Genomic DNA, 416 nt, shown 5'->3' with positions numbered 1-416 from the left:
TCGGGTCGTGAGGCCTTCTTAAGCAAGTTCAGGGGCCTCTGTTTTCGATGCCTCAGCCCGCACCACCGCTGCGTCGACTGCCACAACCCCCTCCACTGCATCATCTGCAAGCGTCCGGGTCACATCGGCAAGGAATGCCCCCAGAACCGGAGAAACCAAAGGGGGGACGGGCTCCAGGCTCGTCCAGTGCGGGATCGGCTGGTCTTCCCTGCCTAGGCCAGCTCTCCTCCGCCTGCGATGGCTCCGCTGGGCGCTCCCTGCGTCGACCACGGGCGCCGGCCGCGGACCATCCACAAGGTGATCGCCTCCACCCCGGAGATGGAGCAGCAGATCTTCCTGCTGCAGCAGCACGTGGTGGTGGACACCGCAGTGAGCAAGCTGCACGCGGCCAGTCCCCTCTCCATCGGCCGAGCCAT

Source organism: Triticum dicoccoides, chromosome 6A, assembly GCF_002162155.2.
Source record: "Triticum dicoccoides isolate Atlit2015 ecotype Zavitan chromosome 6A, WEW_v2.0, whole genome shotgun sequence".
Classification (NCBI taxonomy): domain Eukaryota; kingdom Viridiplantae; phylum Streptophyta; class Magnoliopsida; order Poales; family Poaceae; genus Triticum; species Triticum dicoccoides.
The sequence above is the reverse complement of the archived record's forward strand: the minus strand, read 5'-3'. Positions refer to the sequence as shown.